Here is a 23,378-nt window from a genome sequence, read left to right on the forward strand (position 1 = left end):
TGAGGCGGGACTGAGTGTGAGCAGAGAGACGGAGACAGAGGAGGAGAGAAGGCCAATCGCACTGGGCCACAGCTATTGCAAGGACTTTACTTTTGCTGGGGGAGGGGGGAGAGTTTTGAGCAGAGGAGAAACGCGATCTGGCAAACATCTTGAAAGCATGGTTCTGACTGCTCTGCCCTTGGCGGAGGACACCAGAGTCTGGCCCATAGAAGGTGCTCAACAAAGCTCAGCACATTGCACTCCTCCCTGGAGTAGGAAAGGGCTCGTCTGCTTTGAGAAATGTGGCCCTCAAGCTTCTGGAAACATCTGACCCTATGCCAGGTGAGACAAGCTCACACTCAAAAGGCCCCCTTAGTCCAGGGGTCAGTGGACAGAACAAACAGCAAAGGTCAACGGCGTGGGTGGTGCCCTCTCCGCCAAGGTGTGTGTGCCCAAGTAGGGCATTCACCTCCCTCCCTCTCTGTGAGAAATTTCAGACCCCTCTTCTTTCCAGCAGGAGTTCATGTTCCTTTTAAGATAATCCTCTGTAGACCTCTGCCAGCCCAGCCTTCAAAATGTCTCCCTTTCTCTCTCTTACTCATGGAGAGCCCCCCCACCAAAAAAAGTCTCCCTCTCTCTTAGTCATGCATGGAAAGCCCCACAAAAAGACACTGGTTCCCAGGGATTCTTCCAAAGATGCTGGAAGACCTCTCAGTGTTTGCGTTTCCCAAGCTCAGTTTTTGTCCCTGGGCATTAAAGGAAGGATATTCAGCCATCCCCGTCAGCAGAAGCAGGCCTCAAAAGAACAGCTACTGTGCGGGGAGCATATTGGGGGCACCAGAGAGGGCTAGGAACTGGGTCTTGTCTTTTCAAAGTTTACAACCCACTGCAGGGGCAACTCACCAGCCCTGGCACCCTACAGACAGGAACCTTCATTGGGCACCTGTGTCTCCAGTACTGGGAACACTGTCTGGCACTTGAGGCACCGTAAGTGTTGAATGGATAAAGGACCTGTGAGAACTGCCACAAGAGGTGTTGCCCTGGGGCAAGGTGGGACAGGAAAATTCTTGCAAGAGAAAGGAGAGGCTCTGGCCTTGGGCCCTGGCTGGGCAGAGAGCTGGGAGGTGGGTATTCGGGCAGGAGGAAAGCTGTGTGGAGGGGGAAGCAAACCGCCTGCGGGTGGGTCTCGGTGGGGGTTGGGGGTGGAGGGAAGGGCCCTCACAGCAGCGCTCCCTCCACAGGGAGACCAGAGCTCTGCCTCTTCCTCCCGACCGTGCCCTTTGGGGTCTAGTTATGGGCCTTCCCTGAGGCCCAGTTCCTGCCTCTGGCCTCTGGAGGCTTATCTCCCCAACAGAGGCTGGCTCCCCAGAAAACAGGATTCTTAGACTTCCTAAAAATAACCTGAAGCTCCTCATCAGAAGCTAATAGAATACGCCCCCCAGGAATACTCTAGAAAGAGTACCGGGGTCACGAACCCCCACTCAGCCTCCACGAATCTGAGCGGAAAAGCCCGGGTCTCCTCACCTGTAAAGAGAATAACAGCAGCCGGCAACTGTGACCATAGGTGAGAAAGGGCTTCGACCAGGGCGCACACCTCTAGAAAGGCGCCCACAGACGGCCTCACCTTACTTATGCCCGGCCTCCCTGCTGTGCTGTGAAGCCATCTGCACTGGAAGTGCGGAGGGCAGCGAGCAGTGCGCCAGGGGGAGCGGGGGACGGGTAGGGTTTCAGAGCCCAGAAGGCCTAGACAGGGAGGCAGCTCCGGGAGAAAGATGCCCGCCATCCCACCGGTCTTGGAACCTGAGGACTGCTGGGAAGGGTCAAAAGTCTGCCCTAAGGGTGGACAAGGGACAGAGATGGGCAGGACCACAAAAGCCTTGTTGAGAGGGAAGGGATCCGGACCCAATCTGGCGCCCTGGTCTCTTCCCACCTGCAACCATGGCTGCCACTTGGCCTCTGTTATAAAATGGATAAGGATTCGAGGTGCTCCTCAGGTTAAGACAGGGGGGCCTAGAGGTCACCCTGGCCTCGGTGCCCTCCCTGGCCGGGTTAAGAGGCGGTCCCGGAGTTCCGCTCACTTCAGCCGTGTGCGGGGCACTGCAAATCAGGAAGTGTTGGAGCCGGCTGGACACCTCCCGCCTGCGGCCAGGGGAGGAGGGTGGTTAGACGCCGCCGCCGCTGCCGGGCCTGCAGGACTGGGCGGGGAGCGAGGACCCGGCGGCTCCTGATTGAGGCCCCGGGGGAGGTGGCCGAGCCGGATAAGCTGCGGCGGGCTGGCGGGCGGCCACCTCCCCTGCAGGTCCGGCCCTCCCGGGCGGGTGGGGCGCGCGAGAGGAGGAGCCTCGGGCCGAGCCACTGCCTTCGCCGCGGACCTTCAGCTGCCGCGGTTGCTCCGAGCGACTGGCCGCAGAGGTGAGTGACCCCTCCCCCGGTCTCCGCGGGGCTGTGTGCTGCGCCGGGTCCCCGAGACGCCCGCCTGGTTGCACCCTGCGCCATCGCCGCACGGACCTCGGGTGCCGCCACACGTCTGGAGGCGACCCCTCTACCCTGGGACCGAGCCACGTGCGCCCGGCGGCAGATAAACCGGGTTCGGGGCCCCCACCCCGCGTGCCTTCCTTCCCTAGGCGCAGAAGCCGCTTGCGCCATGCGAGTTGGGCAGGGCCGGCGGCGACAGTGGCGGGGAGCAGGCTTCGGAGCCCCGGGTGCAGATGTGGGCGCCCCTCCAGGTGACCTCGGCTGAGTCCACAGGTTCCGTGTGCCCCACAGCTGGGGCTCTGGCCAGCGGTCCCAAAGGAGGGCTGGTAACTGTGGGCGGGATCTTCTAGGCTCTTCCTCGCCAGACCTCCCAGTCCCTTCGCAGCCGGGCAGGGCAGGGGCAGGGGCTGGGCAGGGGCGCCCGACCTTGGTCCCCAGGAGGAGGCTGGTCTGACCAGTGCCAGCCTCTGCCCGCAGAGCTCTTGCCAGGCAAAGTTCCCTTTCCTGCCCGGCAAAGGTCCCCCTCCTGCCCACTTCCCCGAAATTTGGGGACAGACTGCCCGGAGAGGTGTGGTTGGAACTTTGGTCACTCTGGGTAAATGAAGGGGAGGGTGTGCCCAGATAATATGCCCTTCAGGGACCAGAAAGCCGGATCCGTGGGGAGAAGCAGGAAGGTCCTGCTGGAGCCCTGGCAGAGGGCACGGAGAGGCCTCCCAGGTATCCAGGGCCACCTCAGAGATGAACTCCAGAAGTGGGGGGTTCTGGAAATAGCCCCAGGGAGGTATTTCTGTCCATCAGAGTGCAGCCATAATATAATTAACAGCAGATATTCCCATTTATGTGTGCCAGGCATCTTGCTAAGGGCTTTGTGCATAATATCCCAGTTAATCCTCACAACAGGAAGGCACCATTATCTCTTGTTAAAAATGGGGAAACAGCCTCAGAGAGTCCACATATTTTGCAAGGATACACAGCTAGCAAGTTGCAGAAGTAGGATTTGAACCCAGAGTTATCAGACTTGGAGCCCAGAGGAACCTACCAGTGGGGTGAAACAGGCTGTGTCCTCAAGAGGATTCTGGTAGCCCCAAGAATACAGTGCTGGGAGCCAGAAGGTCCACAAAACCAAAGGGTCTCACCTGGGTGTGTCCCCTCAGTCACCTGCAAGGCTTGTTAAAAATATAGATCCCCAAGTCCCATCCAAAGCTGATTGAATCAGCTAGGAGCACCTGGAGGACCCAGACTGTGCCTTACTTATCTGTATCCCCAGTGGCCTGCAGAGGGGCTGGCAGGGAGCAGGTGCTTAGCCAATGTCTGATGGGTAAGTGGGCGGAGTGGAGTAGATGGTGTCACTAGTGTCCTGAAGGGGCTTAAATGGAGCAGGTGGCCTCAGCCAGGCAATGTGGCAGCGGGTATGGAACTGACACAGTCTAATGCTGGCCTCAGAGCCAGCAGGGAGCTCAGGCTGGGCCACTTGTCCACCTGGAGGTTGAGCAGCCTGCCCCAGGTTTGCTGAAGTCCCCAGGACCAGGCCAGGTCAAGCTGGGATCACACATGTGCCCTCTCCAGCCTAGAGATGTCAAACAGGTAGATTCCTCTCCCATTCATGTCTCCTATCCTTGGCCCACAGCCCTTCCCTCCTCGGGCTTATCAGAGACCAGGGTGCTGGGCAGGGCTTCACATAGTTAAAAAGTGAAAGTTCTTGAGTGAAGTCCAAAGGCGCACACCTGAAAGCTGGGTGGGTAAAGGTCGCTGGCTGAGAGCTGGGGGGAGAGTCTGGCTTTGGAGTCAGATAGATGAGTCTAAATCTCAGCTCCTTACCCCCTGACATGAAGCCCTCAGCTCTCTGAACCTCTGTTCATTTGCAAAACCTTGCCAAGGGCTTCAAACAGGATATCCTCATAAAACAAGGATGCCTATCTGGGGGACTAAGTGTGTGAAGTGCTGAATTTTAGGAGTGCAGTCAATATCAGATCCCTCCTTCTTCACCTCAGGTTTGTGTGTTAACCAGTGAGGGGCCTTCCAGGCTCAGTACTCTTCTAGACCAAACCACTGACTTTCCTAAAGAAGGTAACTGAGGCCCAGAGAGTGGCCTCCAGGTTCCGTACTCTGTGGCAGAGCTGGCCTTGGCTCCAAGCTCCAGGGTTCCCAGCTCTGTCTTAGCTGATGCCTCCCAGACTGGCAGTCTACGCTGCCTGCTGCATTCCCTGTCTAGCTGCAAATGAACAACTGAGCGGGCTAGGGTGAGGTTCAGGCAGGCTGGGGCAGGGGAAGGAAGCAGGTTATTCGGGGAGTCAGGCTCCCTGGTCTTCCAGCTGAGGCTGGATCCGCTCTTTCCTGTCCACCCACAGTGCATAGTAGCCAGGTCTTCCTGAGCTGGGCAGGTTGAGTACTATGAAACTGCTTTCTAGCATCTAGACCAGGGAGGTGCCTCTTGATTTAAAATGAGGATGTTTACCAGTTTAAGTAGTTATTAGAACCTAAGGCCAAGTTGGCGCCTTTCCTCCCTCTAGGGGTTGGAAGGGTGTATGCTTCTTTTTCCGCTCCTACCTCACCCCTGCCAACCCATTCCAATTTGAGAGGCTTTGGAGATCACAGAACTTAGAGAGGAGAGGGGCAGGGGTCAGGGTGAGACTAGGTGGTCTTCAAACATTGGGCTACTGAAGTCCCACTTCCTCCCATCAGTCTCCTGCAGCTGGGTCCACCCACCTGTCCAACACAGCCTCCCACGGGTCCCGGGCCTCTGTGTGCTCCAACCATCACATCCTTGGCATGCCACACACCACCACCATCTCGCCTGAAATGCCAGTCCTCATCACTGACATTCAGCCTCCCATGTGCCGGCTCCCGGGCCAAACACTTTACCTACAGGAGCTCATTTGTACCTGGAGACTCTTAGGAGGTCGACAGTGTTATTCTCTCAACCACGTGACTTTTCAAGCACATATGGACCCCAACTTCTTTTTTTCCACCCCTATCCTGAGACTCCTAGCCACTAACTAACCGCCACATTCTCCTGTCCAAATTCTGCCTCATTGGTTATTCATTCAGCAAACACCTACTGAGCACTACCTTTGAGCCAGGCACTCTAAGACCAGCTGAGTCCCACTGCTGGCAGGATGAGTGTTGTCATTAATCACCCCACAAACACACATGCCCTCTGCGTACGTGTGAATCTGAGTGAGGAGACACGTGGCGGTGAGGCCCAGGACCTATCGCTCATGTGAATGAGCCAGTATGCAAAACCAGAGACACCCCCTCCCCTCACCCACTGAGCCGGAGGGATCAACCACTGTGCCTGCGGTGAGGGCTGACAGGCGACTGCTCATGGCTGAGAAACTCTTGCGTTGTCATTTCAACCCAAGGGCAGAGTGTGTTCCTCTTCAGGTGTGGCCTGGCCTCATGAGCACTCCTCCGAATGGGTCAGGCGTTGGTTGCTTCAGTGCCGTAAGAACGCTGTCATTGGAGAATTGTTCGATATTCAACTCCTCCCAGTCAGTCTGTCTTCTGCATGCCCACAGTTACCGGGCAGCGCAGGCAACAGGTGAGCACTGATTGTTCCTCAATCAGACAGTGACTTCCTCCATCTCTGCCTTCTGCTTAATGAGAGCCAGGTGGGAGTTCAGCATACATCGCCTGTGTAAGCCTTCTTTCTAAAGGTGTAAAAAAAATACTGCCCCAAGATTATAAAGCCGACTTCGGTGCATGTAAAGAGATTTGGGGTTGGTGAATGGGCCCACTAAGCTTTATTTGGTGGTGTCAGCTGTCTCGGTTCATGTGTAGACAGCAGGGCCCCCAAAGCTGGCATGCTGGGGTCTGTGAGTGAACAAGCTTCCCATTTCTTTTATTTATTTATTTATTTAATTTTTATCTTTTTTTGAGACAGACTCTCACTCTGTTGCCCAGGCTGGAGTACAGTGGTGTCATCTCGGCTCACTGCAAACTCTGCCTCCTGATTTCAAGCAATTCTCCTGCCTCAGCCTCCCAAGCAGCTGGGATTACTGGTGTGCTCCACCACACCCGGCTAATTTTTGTATTATTAGTAGAGACAGGGTTTTGCCAGGTTGGCCAGGCTGGTTTTGAACTCCTGACCTCAGGTGATCTACCTGCCTCGGCCTCCCAAAGTGCTGGGATTGCAGGTGTGAGCCACCATGCCCGGCTGCTTCCCATTTCTATAAGCATCCAGCTGGTGGGGTGGCCAGCAGGCTGTGGGGAGTGGTACCTGATTTTTCCAGTGGGCTTGAGAGGATAACGGTATACCCCCAGTCAGGGCGAGCGTCTCTCTGAAGGTGAACTCTGGGTGCACAGCTAGAGGATATAGTGGCTGAGAGCTGGGCCCTCTGGGTGAGGTCTGGCCTGCTTATTGCCACAGTGGGCTTGCTGGCATCCAAGGGGGCTTTCTGGGTGACCATCCAGGCCTGCACGAGGGTCAGTAGCACACTGAATGCAGTGGAGTTTGAGAGGACGCACCATCGGCCGTCAAATCGCCCCAACCTGGGTGTAAGGCCAGAGGAGCTGTGGGAAGTGAGGAGCTGTGGGAAGAGAGTGCCAGGCCCTCTGGAGATGACCCTCTGGCCCTTGGAGACGTCTCTGGACTGGCCAGAAAGAAGGTGGTACCGGGAACTGGAAGGGAAGGAAGCAAGACAGTGCTGGGCCCAGCAGCCAGAAATCAGGGTGATGGGTAGATGGAGGGGCGGGCATCTGGGAAAGCCCTGCCCTCCTGGTGTTCCCAGATCTGAAGGCTGGAGGTTGGAAAGCTTGCGTCACCCGGGCTGGTGTGAGTTCCAGTGAGGCTGCTGCTTGCCCTCCCGTGACCTTTAACATCTGGTATGGCTGCGTGGGGGGTGCTGAGAGGAGGGGAAGTCCCAAGGTTGAGGGAGCTCAGGGTAGAGCCAAGGTCTCAGTGAGAACCCCAGGGGGCAGCTGTCACAGCTGACCTGGAGCCCTCCAGGAACACGTACTCTCCAGCTCCTGTACTCTCAAAAGCAACAGAAAGGTTTGCTTTCCTCAGGTGCGGTTTCCTCACAGTGCAGCTTCTCCAAAGAGATCTGGAGACCCCCCAGCAGCTTTGATAGGAAAATAGAGTCCTATCTACCCCACACCAACACACTGAACTAGAGACTCTGGGCCTGGGACTGCCCAGAAACCCACCCACTTAAACTGCCCGGGCGATTGTGGTGTTCACGAACATTTGAAAGCACTGCCTAAGACCCTCTGGCTCAACAGGTATCCACCAGCTTCACCTAAGCACAGCATGATGTGAGGGACTGTGAAGATGTGCAGGGGTGGAGGGCACATAGGTCCCTCCCTCAGCTGACCTAGAGCACCCAGAGTGGCAGAGGGGCCATGTGCAGTGAGTGGCCACAGCAGAGCAAGGAAAGGTGCACACAAGAGCAGTCCTAAGGAAGACATGTGTTTAGGGGTTTCACATTCACTGTTTAATCGTCAGGACAGAGAGGGAACGCAACCTGCCCAAGGTCACACAGCTAGCACATGGCTGGACCGGAATTCACACACAGCTCTGTCCAGCTAGGTCCACCAACTAACACAGCTGCCTCTCTGAATTCAAAGCAGGGAGAGATTGTCAGGGGTGGGAGTTGGGGGAGATGGTAAGTGTCTTAAGTGCCCAAGGCCTTGGGCTGGCTCTTCAAGGAAGGGGGATTGGGATGGGCCAGGAGAATGTCAAGATTTGAGATGGAAGGAATGCCATTGGCTGTGGTGGGGGGTGGAGTGGGCAGGGACTGGAAGGAGGGGTAGTGGAAGTCAGTCCCTGCCTATCAGCCTGTGCTGGACTCCGCGGAGATTCAGCAATCTAGCCCTGCGCACAGGAGCTTTCACTCCGGTAGGAGAGAAGAGACCCAGGGAGCCACAGAGAAAAATGAGGCCTTGGCTTGGTGTTTGGTGATGATAGAGAAAACCTGCCCAGAACCTGTTTATCAGATGCTCAGGGATCTGATAAACAGGTTCTGCACGCGGGCTTGAGATAAAGATGCCAGGGATACTTAGATGTGCCCTATTCCAAGATCGCTGGGTTCCAAACAAGTTGGACAATAGAATACACTTATCCCTAAGAATGGACTTGCACATAATTCACTTCAACAACACAAAAGCTTCCAAACCTCCAGCCTCCTTTGGGCTGCCAATGTGGCCTCCAAGGTCCACTGAAAAGCCGTCCCCAGCCAGCAGAAACATGCCTGTGTCTTCTTCAGCCCCCGTCCATGCTTTGCCCTAGAGACAAGTGCTGTCATCTCTTTGTGGGTCTGTCTGTCTGTCTTTCTCTCCACTGTGAGCACTGACAAGCAAGTAAAGATGACAATGAAGCCTTTGTGGGCACCAAATGCTGAGAGCATTATCACTAAGCCAGTGGCAACCATGGTGACTGCAATAAATTTCCCCCACAGAAATTGATAAATTGCCACTTTCTGCAGCCATTATGTTTGCCTTTGTATCCCGAAGAGTAAACACCTCTCTCCCTTTCTTTCTCTCTCTCATGTGTGTGTGCACACATTAGATGACATTTATTCATTTTATGCATCCTGGGTTCTACTGGTCGTCCCACCTCAGTTCCTGTAGCAAAGAGACTTGAGTCTGAGCCACTAATTATCACCAGTGAGGTTTCCTCCCTGAGCAGGAAGCAGCAGGCCAGAGCTGCGCTCTCTCAGTGCACTCTCCAACCAAGCATCAGTCACTACTCCCGGTCCAGTCCCTGCGGCCAAGAGCTGGCGTGCAGGCTGGAGGAGTCAGCTGGCTGTCTCTCTGGCAGGTCCCTCATCTCCTGAGAAACCAAAAGTCAGAACCAAAGCCAGGCTGTCCTGCTTGGAGACTGAGCCAGAAAGGTGGCTCACCTCATGATGAGGCTGTCGAGTGACCTGAGAGCCTCAGACCCTCAGACCCTCATGTCAGCCAGATGTCGCACCAGCCTGCTGTTGGTAAATCTGGCTATGATGCACATCCAAGGTGGCATGGGTCCTGTGCAAACCCCTCCCTCTAGCTCCCCAACCCCCTGACCCCTGGCCAGCTGGAGGGTGCCCCTTGAATCTCCAGGAGGAACTTGACACCTCCCCGAGATCTGTACTGCCTTGGAACAGGCTGCAAAAAGTGCAGTATAAAATGGGAAATATGTATCATCTGCACATTTTCATGGCCCCTTTTTGAGGAAAGGAAGTCCAAGTTATTAAGTCAGGAGGCTTTTAAAAGTCAAAGGTTCAAGGATTTATCACACACAGTTGTGTGTGTGTGTGTGTGTGTGTTTAAGGATGTTAATGTTTATGATGCATTTCTGTGGAATGCACGCCCATTGGGAATTGTAAATTTTTCTTATTGGTAACCATTTCTGCATTGGTTTAGCACGGAACTGCTGCTGCAAGTAATTGAACCGGATTTTTCTAGAATGATTCGAAAATCTAGATGTTTGTAAAAAGCTCTCTAAATTATTCATTCACTTTTATTTTGCAAAGTGGTGTGATGATCAACTCTTTTCCATCAGACCTAACTTGCGCGCATGTGTATTTCTGCGGGATTGGCTCGAGTGTGCTTGAGCTTTCTGTATTCTCTTCTGTAGGAACTTCTCAGCCTTCCTTTTAAAAATATAATAATTTTTTAATGATGTCTAAATAACGATTCCAGGCAGTATTACAAGAAATATAGCAGTAAAATGTTTGTAAGAGTACATCAGAAAGGGAAAATGCCCACAGAGAAAATAGAAATATATCAATTAGATGTGTATGGCTATAACCAAGCTTTTAAACCATGATTTGAGACTGGCATCCTCCATCCTCTCTCCTCTCAGGTCAGCTGTGGGAGGCTAGGGGTGGGATAGCAAGAGGGACCTGGGATCAGGTGGGGCCTCCTGGACCCCAGGCCCAGTGAGAACCAAGCCTGGGGGTTTGGGGATAGCGGGCAGCTCTGGATTTGCAGAAACAGCCTGAGAATGAGAGGCTGGAAAGTGTGAGTTGGAGCAGCTCATTGAGGAGACAGAAAACTGAAGAGGAAGAAAGCAGAAGACACCAAAGCCTGGTGTTGACCAGGTGACCAACTGTTACTCACGTCCCAAGCAATGAGCCGCAGGCCCTCGCCACCCCAGAGGCAGCTCGAATGCAGGGACTGGACCGGCCCAGGACACAGTGGAACTAGGGCAGGCAAGAGCCAACTCGGGGCCCGGAGGAGGTCCTTTAACCTGTCCGGGCCTCAGTTTTCTCTTCTGCAAAGTAGAAGGAATGATAGCCTTCCGCAGGTCAAACCTTGTGCGCACATCCTCAGGCGCGATCCCCGACTTCGCCTCGCTGGCACTTCTCTGCATTTGACTCCTGGTTATTGCAGCTGTGTCCATGCCAGCATTTGTTAGGTGCTGGGATGTGCCTGCCCAGCTCCTCTCTGTTGGGGAAGATGGAATTCACGCTATAGGGGAGGCCTGGAGTTGCTACATGGGGCAGTCACAGGGTGGGGAACTTCCCTGAAAACTTCTTATTTGCATAAAATGTGCCCTGCTTTTGACTTACATTGCAAATTTCAGATCCATAAAATGGGAACGACTTTGCAGAAGCTGTTATTCACTTCACCTGACTGGGAGATGTAGATTTTTCATATCCAAGGGTGTTAGTTTTAATACTAACATTATTAGCATGTGGGGAGGGGTGATCGAGATGACGGGGAGTAGGGTCCCCCCACCACCTACCCCTGGGACTTCTAAGGGAAAGTACATACCACTGTATGTTAGTTGCAACCTGTTACCTGTGCTGCAGAACCAAGAGGTGGGGAACTTAATTCTGCCTTGTAGAGGCACTGGGCCTTCCTGTTGAATTTAGCTAGTTGGGGGAAAGGCACTTCCCAGGGAAAAAGATTAAGCCTATAACCTAAGCAGAAAGAAAGCAAGAGCTCTGGGTGGGAAGTGGCCAGAGGCACAGACCAGGCAGACACAGGTTTGGAAGGGCCAAGGAGACAGCACATCTGCCAATGGCAGCTGAGGCAGGGCCTCACCTGCCCTGACACCCCCACCTAATGGAGACTGGGCAGACCCCTCCAAATGGTTGCTATGCCCTGGCCCAGAAGCCTCCAAAAACCCTGAAGCCATTGACTCAGCATTCCTGAAGGCTCCTTCCATGTGTACCCCCATACCAGGCTGCACCTCAGTGCACCTTAGATCTGGTGTTTGATTTTCACTCTGACCAGAGTTGCAGCAGTCTCTTTGCTAATATTTATTTCCAGTGTTTAAATTCATCTGTGCATAAGTCTTCAGTGTTACTAAGTTTATCAAATAGCAAAATGCTTGACTAGGTCTAACGATGTCACCAACCTGCAGAAGGGATTAGAAACTCATAGTATTATTATTTCATCACCACTGAGTATGAGAGAGCCCCAGCTAGGTTCTGGGGAGAGCAGCTATGACTCACAAATACTCCCCTCAGAATCTAGTCTTAAATCATTCAAACCACAGAAATGTATTGAGCACTTACAGTGTGCCAGGCCCCAGTAGGTGCTAGAGACACATAAATGAGTTTTTTATTGGCTCCCATCCAATGAGGTGACAGACAAGAGAACCAGTGTGTGCAGCCAATGGTAATGTGACAAAAAGTGCAGAATTAGTTCCAGAGCGTGAAGTCCTCCCTGTCCTAGACCCAGGTGGAAGCCAGGAGCTGCTCCCCAGGCTGCCTGGACCAGCCTTTTGAGCTCTTGGGACTCTGGCAAACGTCAAAGCTGTTGCAAAAGTCAGAGCTCTTGCAAAAGTTGGTGCTGGCCCATGGCAGGTGGTTGAGAAGTGGCTGCATGACTCTCCCCATGCAGAGCAGTTAGAGGGTGGAGGCCGACTTCCAGTATCCCTGGGAATCCAAAGTAAGAGGCCACTGAGGGGCAGGGGAGGGCCCCTCAGAGGCTTCCAGAAAAAGGCAGTGCAGCAGCTGGACAAACCAAGAGAAGGCACACATCCCTAAGCCCAAAAATCAGGTGATATGAGGCAGGCCGAGCTCCGTGGCAGACACCCTGAGCTGCCTCTGTGTGTCTTGGCTAACTCTGCTCTTTCCTTACTCCCATGGCTTGCCCTGCCCAGGAGCAGGGCTGAGGCCCATCCCTGATTCAGTAAATCCTATGCCATAACAAGGGGAGGGGTGGGGGCAGCCACAGCCCACAAGACCCACCAGTCCCAGGGTTTGTGCAGCTCCAGGTCTCCCTGGAAAGCAAGAAACCACCCAGCTCCAGATGCTGAGGCTGCAGATTCAGCTGCCACTGCCTGATGGCCTCCAACCTGGCTGGATTAACTGGCCCATAGGGAGCTGGCTGCCCCCACAATCCAGCTCCCTGGCCTCCCTGGGCAAAGTAAAGCCCTCCTCCCTGGCTCCATAGCACCCAGTCATCCCCTCATTCCAGCACTTTACTCCTTCCTGCATTGTGTAGCTGGCCTTTCTCCCAAGAGCTTTAAGAGGGCAGGTCATCTTTGGCTACCTGCATGGCCCTGGTGCCTTGCTCCATGCTGGGTACACAGCAGGTACTCTGGGAATAATGAATAAGAGAATTTCTCAGAGGAGGTTTGGTAGGATGGACCATTGCATAAAACTGCACAGGCTGTGCAGAGGGCGCTCTCCACAGCGATTACTATGTAAATAGCACCTCCTAAAGTTGTACAGCATAGGGACCGTGGTGCTTGAGCATGCCCCACCCCCTCTGCTGCTTCAAGCCCCTGGCCTTGGTGCTGACGGTTGGGCTTTCCTCTTCCCCTTCCCAACCAGCATTGACCATCATCCTTCCCATACGCTGGCAATGGGTAGTAAAGAACTGTCCCAGTGAGCAGTTCTCCCAGGCTGGGCTGTCAAAGCACGGTAGTGAGAGATTCCTGGTTGGCACGCAGGCCATCTGGATTCTTGGTCAGCCAGGAAACTCTGTCCTTTGGGAATATCCTCCCAGTCAAGATGTTAGGGGGCTCCCAGATTCCCAAGATCTTTATGGTCCCCTAGAACTGCTCCTCTCCCCAGCCTGCAGTGCGCCTGATGACCCACATGTAGCCAGGGAGTGGTTCCCATGGGATTTGTTTCATTGACTCAACTAACAATGCCACGATGACGCTGATCACCTTCTTCTCACCTGAGAGACCCAGCTCTGGGCAGCCAAGGGGTGTGTAGGGACAGGGCATATACATGTGACCCTCAAGACCTAGAGGAGCTCAGAGAGAGCATGAATACTCGAAGTCCCTATGAGCAGGGAGGACTTTCTGGACCAAGTGGGCTGCGAGCTGGGCCAACTGTAAAGACCCAGGAAAAAAAAGTTAAAACTGAGTTGCTCTTGCATGCAAGTGAGTGGTTAGTTCATTCACCCCTTCCACAGCCCTTTCCTGAGCACCTACGCAGTGTTTTTCAAAGTGTGGTCCCCAGCAGCACCAGCAATTCTGGATGTGGAGCCTAGCAATATGTTTTCATCAGTCCTCCAGGTGACCCTGATGCAGCTCAAGTTTGACCTGATGTGTCCTAAGTGCTGGGGTTTGCAAAAGTGAATTTTACTTAGTTCTCACCTTGAGGAGCTTGGAGTTGGGGAGAAGATAGACAGGAAAGAAAACAGTACTGTCCAGTGAGATGGATTGCTCTGGAGGGCCATGGAGGCAGAGGAGCAGTTGGTGTGGGCTTGATACTTGCAAGGGTAAGTGGCCTGGAGACCCCAGCGGCATAACTGTCCCTGGCAGGGAGCCAGATGTTAGGACCAGCATCCCCTAGAGGGCTCAAGGAGCCCAGTGCCCCAGTTCCCAACCACCAGGGCTGTAGCCCTGAGCAGCAGGCCCTCCTACTCTTCCTTCCACCCCAGATCTCCTGCTCTGCTCTTCCCCCATCTTCTTCCCACTCCCGAGTCCCAAATAGCAGCAGGTCTTTTCCTCCAATTGTCTTGAAGAGAAATGGGTATGTCTCTCCAGGCCATTATCTTAGAGCACATTTTTAGAAAATTTTAAAGTAAATTTTTCCATTAGGCAGAGAACACCGTGTATTGATTTGGGTGCATCTATTTCTGCTTTACCCAGACAAGAAGATTTACAAAATATCCTAGAGAGGAATAAAATAAAAAATGAGCAAATTAAAAGGCCCAGAGCATAGCACATTATTTGTCTCATATAATCCTTCCTACACCTCATTAAAGTGAGGAACATCACCCCATAGTGCAGATGAGGAAATGGGGTTCAGGAAGGTGAAGTGACGTGGCCGGGCCACCAGCTAGCAAGTGGTCGGGTGGGATATGAAAATCCATCCCTCTGCTGGGCCCTTGCTGGCTGACCTTGCAGTTTACTAAGGTGACTGATCTGGAATAAATCCAGAGTGTTCTAACGTTTTCCTGAGCCCATGTCCTGTTGGCTGCATGGTGGGACCCATGTCCCATTGACTGCATTGTGGGGAGTGGCCTGGCCTGGCTAGGGGAGCTCTCAGTGACAAATTGTGGCTTCAGCTGTGTTATTTAGAGAGTCCCAGGGGCTGAAATGATCCTGGTTAGGGAAGGGATGACTTTAGGAGGAAGAGGGACCTAATGCCCCACTTAGAAGATTTGCAGCTGTGTGCATGTTTCCACCTGCACATCCTTCTATAAACCCTCAGCCATGTGGGTGAGTAGCAGATGTCGCCTCCCCCACACCCCCTGGAACACATCTGCCCTGTTCGCTGACCCAGGAGCTGGTGGGGTAGACCTCAGACCCCGGCACTTGGCACACATACATCATCCCCTGGGCCCTGGAATGGCTCTCTGCTTGCATGGATGGCAGAGAAGTAGCTGTGTGAGCAAAGGCCAAGAGGACAGTTTAGCCCAAGGCACCATTTTTACAACAACAACAGGTAATGGTACTGATTATATAAGCCTCACTTGTCCAGAGGTCATGGGGCTTAGGAACCTCAATTATGTGGAAAACAAACAGGAAATAACTTCAGAAGGTTGCAGAGTCACTGTGTTAGTGTGGTCTTTGTGTTGCTATAAAGGAATACCTGAGGCTGGGGAATTTGTAAAGAGAAAAGGCTTTTTTAGTCCATGACTCTGATGGCTGGAAAGTTCAAGATGAGGCATCTGCATCTGGGGAGGGCCTCAGGCTGCTTCCACTCATGGTGGAGGCCAAAGAAAGGCAAACATTTGAATGCTCTGGATTTATTCCGGATCAGTCACCTTAGTAAACTGCAAGGTCAGCCAGCAAGGGCCCAGCAGAGGGGTGGATTCGTATCCCACCTGACCACTTGCTAGCTGGTGGCCTGGGCAAGTCACTTCACCTTCCTGAGCCCCATTTCCTCATCTGCACCATGTGTGCAGAGGTCACCTGGGGACAGAGGAAGCAAGAGAGAGAGAGAGGGGAGGGAGGTATCAGGCTCTTTTTAACAAGCTGCTTTCGAGGAAACTAATATAGTGAGAACTAACAGGGAACTTACTTGCCCCTCTGCCTGCCCCAAAGCCAGGGAGGGAATCCACCCCCATGACCCAAACACCTTTTATTAGGTGCACTTCCAGTATTGGAGATGAGATTTCAACATGAGGTTTTGGGGCGACAAACCTCCAAACCACAGCAGCCACCAACATTGGTGTCACAAAATCCATCCAATGATTTAGGCTCATGGAGCGTGCTTAAGCTCTCATCCAAAACATGTTTACTCTTGGTTTACACACACTAGTAGCAGTCTGCCGTATCTCAATTTCCTTTTTTATTTTAAGTAACAACTTTTTAAATAACTTTATTGAGCTATACCTCACATTACCATGCAACTCACCCATTCAAAGTATACAATTCAATGGTTTTTAGTGTATTCAGAGTTGTGTAATCATCACTATAATCAACTGTGGAATATTGCCATCACCCCAAAAAGAAACTGTGTACCTGTGAGCGGTCACGCCCCATTTTCTCCAGATCCCCCATTCTGGCAACCACTCATCTACTTTCTGTCTCTATTGATTTGCTTATTCTAGACATTTATATAAATGAAATTATGTAATGTCAGGCCTTTTGTAACTGGCTTCTTTCACTTAGAGTAATGCTTTCAAGGTTCATCCCTGTTGGAGCATGGACGGGTACTTAGTTTTTCTTTATGGCTGAATATTTTTCCACTGGATGGATAGGCCACATTTTGTTTAACCATTCCTCAGTTGATGGACGTTTGAACTGTTTCCACTTTTTGGGTATTATGAATAATGGGTGAAAATGTTTTTGTGTGGATATACGTTTTTCCTTCTCTTGGATATATAGAGTAGTAGAGTTGCTGGGTCATACAGAAGCTCTGTTTAACGTTTTGAACAATTCCCAGGCTGTTCTCCACGGCGGCTGCACCATTTCACAATGCCAGCAGCAGTGTAGGAGGGTTCTGATTTCTCCACATCCTCCCTGTCTTTTAAAAAAATCTATCATTGTAGCCATCCTAGTGGGTGTGAAGTGGTATCTCATTGTGGTTTTCATTTGCATTTCCCTGAGGGCTAATGATGCTGAACATCTTTTCTTTTCATGTGCATTTGTATATCTTTTTTGGAGAAGTGTCTTTTCCAGTCTTTTGCTCACTTTATGTAGGTTCTTTTTAAGACCGAGGTGTAAGAGTTCTTCAGATATTTAGAAACAGGTCCCCTTATCAGATATATGATTCGTCAAACTTTTCTCCATTCCAAGTTGGCTTTTCACTTTCTCGATGTACTCTTTCGATTTCCTCAGCAGTGAATTAGCAGGACCTGGGGGGCTTTAAGAGGCGAGCAGGTGGACAGACAGCGCCCATAAAGGCCTGAGGATGAGAGAACAGGCAGAGCTTATACAAATGCTCTGTGAAAACTGAAGATGAACCCCAGGCAGGTTGGGGTGATCCCTGGGGTGCTGGATGAGGATCTGATTTTGTACTACATTTTGGAAGGATTTCTGCCCCCAGAGGCTACATAGGCTCCAGTGGTGTATGCAGTCAGGCAGAGAGATGCACAGAACCTCTACAGTGTGCCGGGCATGGTGCAGGGTTCTGGGTGCGTGTGGAACAAAACACAGCGATCTTGCTCTCCCAAAGCTCAGGGAAGTGGGGGCAGGGGGTGGACAAGGAGCACGTGAAAAGAAAGACCACAGGGGAAGAACTCCCAGAGACATCCCAGCCACAGAGCAATGCCCCAGGTGTATATGGCCCTTGGCTACTTCATGCCCTTGAGGGAAAATCGGTATTTTCATTTTACACATGAAGAAACAGGTTAGAGAAAGGACTGACATGTCCAGTACCTCCCAGTGAGAAGATACTCAGGGTAGACCCCAGACCCAGTTCCTTCCTCTTTCCCTCTCTACACGTTTTCAGTCTGGAAAAGAGTTCTGTGCAAGAATTTGTTTGTTTGTTTTGGTTTGTTTGTTTTGGTTTTTTTTTTTTTTTTTTTTTTTTTTTTTTTTTGAGGCAGAGTCTCGCTCTGTCGCCCAGACTGGAGTGCAGTGGCGCAATCTCGGCTCACTGCAAGCTCCGCCTCCCGGGTTCACGCCATTCTCCTGCCTCAGCCTCCCGAGTAGCTGGGACTACAGGCGCCCGCCACCTCGCCCGGCTAGTTTTTTGTATTTTTAGTAGAGACGGGGTTTCACCATGTTAGCCAGGATGGTCTCGATCTCCTGACCTCGTGATCCGCCCGTCTCGGCCTCCCAAAGTGCTGGGATTACAGGCTTGAGCCACCGCGCCCGGCCTGTTTGGTTTTTGTTTGAGACGGAGTCTCACTCTGTCGCCCAGCCTGGAGTGCAGTGGCGCAATCTTGGCTCACTGCTACCTCTGCCTCCCAGGTTCAAACGATTCTCCTGCTTCAGCCTCCGGAGTAGCTAGGATTACAGACACGCGCCACCACACCTGGGTAATTTTTTGTACTTTTAGTAGAGATGGAGTATTACCATGTTGGCCAGGCTGTATGCAAGAACTGACGTTTTCACCTGTGGCTTGCTGAGCCCTGGTGCTGGTTGTGGGCACATACTCGTTCACCCAGGGACACGCACTGCTGATGTGTGCCTGCACTCTGGGCCATCCTGGGCCCCCTTTGCTCAATGCAGGCCCCTCTTTCTGAAGTGCTTTTCTTGGGCTCACTCTCAATTCGTCAAGGCTCAGCTCAAGCCCACCTCCTGCAGGAATCCTCCCAGTCCCCGCTGTCTGAAGTCAGTGCCCTTGTCAGGAGACCTTGAATACTTTAGTCCACTGCCTGGCCCTCCCAGGGGGCAAAGGTCTCCAGGGTGTGTGTGGACTTCCTCGGGGCTTGTTAAGGCTCATTCCCTGAGAGCAGGGAGGACATACAGAGCCTCCCTTGCACCTACATTTGTTTACATATGATTTATACCACATACAACGTTATAGGGCACTGCTACATAAGTGTACATTTTCAGTGTATTTTACTTATAAAGAAATAGAGCAGTAATAGGAATACATGCCCCCAAATGTAATTTTACTGACCAGATAAAAAAACATTTTTTTAATCGAAAATTAAGTAGCCAGGCCGGGCACGGTGGCTCAAGCCTGTAATCCCAGCACTTTGGGAGGCCGAGACGGGCGGATCACGAGGTCAGGAGATCGAGACCATCCTGGCTAACATGGTGAAACCCCATCTCTACTAAAAAATGCAAAAAAAAAAAAAACTAGCCAGGCGAGGTGGCAGGCGCCTGTAGTCCCAGCTACTCGGGAGGCTGAGGCAGGAGAATGGCGTAAACCCAGGAGGCGGGGCTTGCAGTGAGCCGAGATCCGGCCACTGCACTCCAGCCTGGGAGACAGAGCGAGACTCCGTCTCAAAAAAAAGAAAAAGAAAAAGAAAATTAAGTAGCCGGACGTGGTACCATGCGCCTGTAGTCCCAGCTACTCAGAAGTCTGAGACAGGAGAATTGCTTGAACCTGGGAGGCAGAGGTTGCAGTGAGTCGAGATTGCGCCACCGCACTCCAGCCTGACGACAGAGCAAGACTCCGTCTCAATAAATAAATAAATAAACAAACAATAATTTTTTAAAAAAAATTGAAGATAACTGTGGGCTGCTTGAGGACAAGAACTGGGTTATTTTCTCTCTCCTCGCTCAGTCAGTCCCTACATGGGAGGTGTGGGAGACACCCCGTTCTTGGCCTGCAGGCTGCCCCTCCTCCATTTAGCTGCAGGGTACCACAGCCAGCTTCTGATTGCCGGTGGCCCCAGCCCCTCCATCAACACCGACCTCACAGCAAACCTTCCGTGGCCACAGCCTGCCCCGGCCGCTCATGTCGGAAAGGTGATCAGTGTCCATGAAGAAAAGGCCAGGGGACTGTGGATGTCATACCGCTAACCATTAGTGACCTGCACAAGAGCAGACAGGAGCTGGCAGGCAGGCCATGGGCCAGGCATGGCTCCCAGCCATAAATACAGGCTGTAGTTCTGCCAGGAAGAGGGAGGGGACAGACAAGCCTGGGCGGAGACCCAGAGGGGACCGGGACACCCGAGCCTCCATGCAGTTCTGTCCACAGCTTGGGAGGAGAGGTGGGCAGGTCTGCGCGCAGGAGACAGGCTTCGGCCCACAGAGCTGCAATCTGATCCCGTCTGCTCCCTCTCCAGTTCTATAAATAGAACCCCCAGGGAACCAGGGCCCAGACAGGATTAGTCACACCCTCACCTCAGGCCGCAGGGACAGGCCTCTGGGACTTCCAGGACATGTACCACCTGTCCTGCCCCCAACCCACGCCAGCCTTCAGCAGGAGGGTTCATGCTGAGCATCAGGAGGGGGCAGAAGAATTGAATGTGGCCACTGTCCATGAAGAAGTTAGAGAAGAGTACACACAGCACACATGCACACAAGAATAGGGCACGTACACACACACACACACACACACACAAGATTAGGAAACACAGGTGCACATACAACCAGTCAGAAAAGAGCTCTGAGCTTTTACACGTATTAACTCATTTCATCTTCAAACAGCCTTTAGAGAGGTATAATTAGCATTCCCGTTTTAAAAGTGAGGGAACTAAGGCACAGAGAAGCTATGTAACTTGCCCAAAGGCACCAAGCTACTGAAGGACGTTTGAGGCCATGATTTCTCCCCAGGCCTTTAACCACCTGCCTGACTCCTCCCAGCCAAGTGGCTCTGTTCCTGCAGCAGAAAGGTCAAGGAAGAGGCCGCCTAGGGAGCAATACAAGGTGGCATTACAACCTGGCGTTTTCCTGTTGCAGACTGCATTTTGGTGGCAAGAGAAGCTTTGGAGGTGCTTAACGTTTAGTTTGCGTTTATCCTACAGCTGAAAAGCAGGGCCCCTTAGAACCATGTCTAGGACTTTTCATAGCTCCCTAGACTGCTGGGGCTGAAAGGGGCTTAGAGCTGAGCTGGTGCAGCAGCTCCTGTTAGATAAGCCACCCAGAGAGGCCCAGGGACCTCCTATGTCCCAGCACCAGTTAGACGCAGAGCTGGGACCAGCTCTCCTCGGCTGCGGCAGCCTCCATATCAGCTCCCTGGAAGGTTCTGAGCAACACCCTCAAGGCCCAGCCCCGGCAATCCCTTCCCACCTATGAGTAGCTTTGGGGTTCAACAAAGACAGGACTCAAAATCTGGATCTGCTCCACCTTGCTTCACTTTGGGCTGGTTCAGTTTCCTTTCGAGGTAAATCATTTGAGGTTTTTCAGGGATCCTCAGAGGCATATCTGAGTGAAGCTGCCCTGCCCTGGCTTCTCCTTCAGCTGCGCCCTGGGCAAGAGCCCGGGCCATACCTGTGCCATGCCTGAGCTCTGTCTCTAGCTGCCCCATGTCCAGTCGTCGGCGGCGGGTCTTATTCAAGCCCCTTTTCCCCCAGCACAAACTAACTTGTAAGTCCTCTGGGTGGGGACCGCTTGTCACTCGTCTTCATATGCTTAGGAGTGTTCAGCACAAAGTCACTCGGGAGATGGGAGGGAGGGAGACAGAGAGGGCAGAGACAGAGGAGAGGCTTCTGTCTAGAGGGGTCCTACTTAGGATCAACCAAATCATTAGCAAATGTTGGAAAGATGCTCCAGAGGCCTCAGGGTGGCTACTCTTCCTCCCCATCAGGGCAAAACTCCCCGGGACTTGTGTCTCCCTGTGGTTGGGGACAGGCCTGGGTATATCTGTCCCAGCCTTGACTGACCACAAGGGGAACCTTGGCCCTCCCGATTGCAGGAGAAGAGGGATTTGAATTCACCTTGGCCCAAATCACAGATGCCGGCCTGTGAGCCCTGAGGCCATCTGCAAGGCCCTTGGGCTGACATAACTGTCACCCAGCTCTTCATCCTCCTTCCCTGGGGTCGAAGGGGTGCCGGCAGGGTCTTCTGCCCTCTCTCTGCCTGGACCCTGCTGCTGGCATGGAGCTTCGTTTCTGTTGGCAGCCAGTGTTTGCTTAGTGATTACTGAACGCCATTTGCTTATTATGTGTCCAGCACTGTTCTAAGTGCTTTGCATAATTTACCTATTTACTCCTACAACCTGCCCATAAGGGAAGTGCTGCAATGGTCTCCCTTTTATAGCTGAGAAAACTGAGGCACAGACAGGCCCATGGTCACACAGTTCAAATGCGGCAGTGTCAGGACCAGAATCCAGGCAGTCTGGCTCCAGAGCCCGGCTCTTGGACCGGGCAGCCTTGTGGGCCTGGTGCAGACCCGCCTGCCGTGGACTCACTATAGGATGGGTCAGGAGGCCCGTTGTCACCTACAGAATGTAGCTTACCACCCAGGAAATGCTCCCAGAACCAGGCAGAAAACATCGTCTCCTATTCTCAGGGTGGCTGTGCCCAGCGTGTGTGGGGTGGGGGTCTTGGCGGGTGCCTGCATGTCTGTGCAGGCGTGCCACCCCCATCTGTGGACTTGGGAAGCACGATCCCCACAAAAGCAACCCCTCAGTGTCTCAGATCAGCCAATCCCTGCTATCCTGTGACAGGCAGAGCTGTGTTTGAAAACCACGTTAAAGATGCGCAAGAGGCTAAGGGAGTTTCCCATGCTGGCAGAGGCAGGACGGGAACACACGTACCCTGACTCTTGACACTGAGAATGCACCTCCTTCCACCTGGCCTCTTGTACCAGCCAGTGTGGTCCCAGCTCTGCAGCAATCTGGGACATCTCTGGAAAGCTCGATGTTCTCCGTCTGGGCAGTAAGACGGAGTGAAGCTCTGACTGCCAAGGCAGACAGACCTGCCTCCTGCTCTTCCTCCCCTCAATTATTTGTGCTGCCTGAAACAACTTCCTGAGCCTCCCTGAGCCTCAGTTCCCTCCTCTGTAAAGTGGGAATGATAACTGAATCTACCTGCTGGGGTTCTTGTGAGGACCAGAGGCCCATCACCCAAGGAAAGGCCCGACAGCAGCGATGGGTGTATGGTAGGCATTCCGTTAACAAGAGCTGCTACTGCTGCCTTATAAAAGGAACGACCACAGTTTCAAAAACCTCTTAAGATTGCATTATTTGTCATCTGAGAGCAGAGATTGTGATCTCCATTGACAAAGATGGAAGCTGGGGCCCAGGGAGGCACACAGACTTGTCTGAAGACACACAGCTGTTTCATAGCAGAGCCGGGCCCAGCCTCCTGGTCCCCCTGCCCCATCTTTGTGTCAGTCCCTGGACCCACTCCGCACCTGGTCAAGTGTCCAGAGGTTCCAGGAGAGTGTTGTGGAAAAGTAGGAAGAGGCAGACACCTATGCAGGGTGTTGAAAGTCACCCCAACTGCTCTGCTGCCCTGTGGAACTGTAGGCTAGTGAAGCTTGTGGACTTCTGCTCAGAATAATGTTCTTACATGCACCAAATAAAATAGCCTAGGGTTACAAAGGAAACATATTACATGGAAACACGGTGAAAATATTTTTTAAAAAAAACTACAGTAGCATTATGCATGCTTCTTTATTAGCACATTAAATAACAAGCTCTAGTGGCAGATCTAATGTCCACCATAATTTTATTTTTACTTTATTTTATTATTATTATTATTATTTTGAGACAGCCTTGCTCTGCCACCCAAGCTGGAGTTCAGTGGTGTCATCACTTCAGTCTTCAACTCCTGGGCTCAAGCGA

At 52.6% G+C, this 23,378-nt stretch overlaps 1 protein-coding gene across 3 annotated transcripts in view; it reads left to right on the top strand.

The window, feature by feature from the left end:
* The first annotated feature begins 1,391 nt into the window (after window positions 1-1,391).
* STEAP3 (STEAP3 metalloreductase) overlaps window positions 1,392-23,378 on the top strand; it is a 44,883-nt gene continuing 22,896 nt past the window's right edge. Inside the window, exon 1 of one of the 3 annotated variants that reach the window (XM_033231741.1) lies at window positions 1,392-1,543. The gene's annotated coding sequence lies outside the window, so the exon portion shown is untranslated. Of the gene's footprint in view, window positions 1,544-1,608; window positions 2,392-23,378 lie in introns of those variants that run through there. The other 2 variants (XM_033231740.1, XM_033231739.1) reach the window with 2 other exon arrangements.

Source organism: Trachypithecus francoisi, unplaced genomic scaffold (assembly GCF_009764315.1).
Source record: "Trachypithecus francoisi isolate TF-2019V2 unplaced genomic scaffold, Tfra_2.0 Lachesis_group13, whole genome shotgun sequence".
NCBI classification, from domain to species: domain Eukaryota; kingdom Metazoa; phylum Chordata; class Mammalia; order Primates; family Cercopithecidae; genus Trachypithecus; species Trachypithecus francoisi.